At 34.1% G+C, this 681-nt stretch overlaps 1 protein-coding gene across 1 annotated transcript in view; it reads right to left on the reverse strand.

Annotated features, from left to right (window-relative positions):
* Positions 1-681, reverse strand: part of gpr137ba (G protein-coupled receptor 137Ba) — a 10,471-nt gene that overhangs the window by 5,808 nt on the left and 3,982 nt on the right. The gene's annotated exons all lie outside the window — the stretch shown is intronic.

Below are 681 nucleotides of genomic sequence, written 5' to 3' on the forward strand. Positions count from 1 at the left end.
GGAAATTTACAAAATATCTTCATGGAACATGATCTTTACTTAATATCCTAATGATTTTTGGCATAAAAGAAAAATCAATAATTTTGACCCATACAATGTATTTTTGGCTATTGCTACAAATATACCCCAGCGACTTGAGACTGCTTTTGTGCTCCAGGGTCCCATATTAGTTTACTATAATGACCCTGCTGGGCAGCTAGCTGAAATAAAGCAAGTTCAAGTTTTTTAATATTTTATTTACTTTCAGTTAATGTTTATTCAATTTCAATTAACGAAAATGATTTTTTATGGTTTTGTTTTTAGTTTTAGTTAATAATAATAACCCTGATATGCATTACATCAAAAAGTGTAAGGAAAGTTAGGAAAGTTGTCCAGCTGTCCAGTTCAGCCTCTTTAGATGGACATACAATGGACTTGGGAAGACTGGCACATTGTTAAAAGACCACAAGCTTTCAAAGACTGAAAACTAATCCAATTCCAAGATAATGTATGGAAAAATCACTGTAAATGCTTTTCCATGCTGCCTTTTTAAAGAGACCATTTCCTTCTGGTTAACTCGTTAAAATGCTTTGCCTGTTGAAATGGATTGTTTGTTTGATTCCAGGGTTCAAAAACTTGCAAACCAAAACACACACACACACACACACACACACACACACACACACACACACACACACACAC

This window comes from Sinocyclocheilus rhinocerous, unplaced genomic scaffold (assembly GCF_001515625.1).
Source record: "Sinocyclocheilus rhinocerous isolate Xijiao unplaced genomic scaffold, SAMN03320098_v1.1 scaffold247, whole genome shotgun sequence".
In the NCBI taxonomy this organism is placed as follows: domain Eukaryota; kingdom Metazoa; phylum Chordata; class Actinopteri; order Cypriniformes; family Cyprinidae; genus Sinocyclocheilus; species Sinocyclocheilus rhinocerous.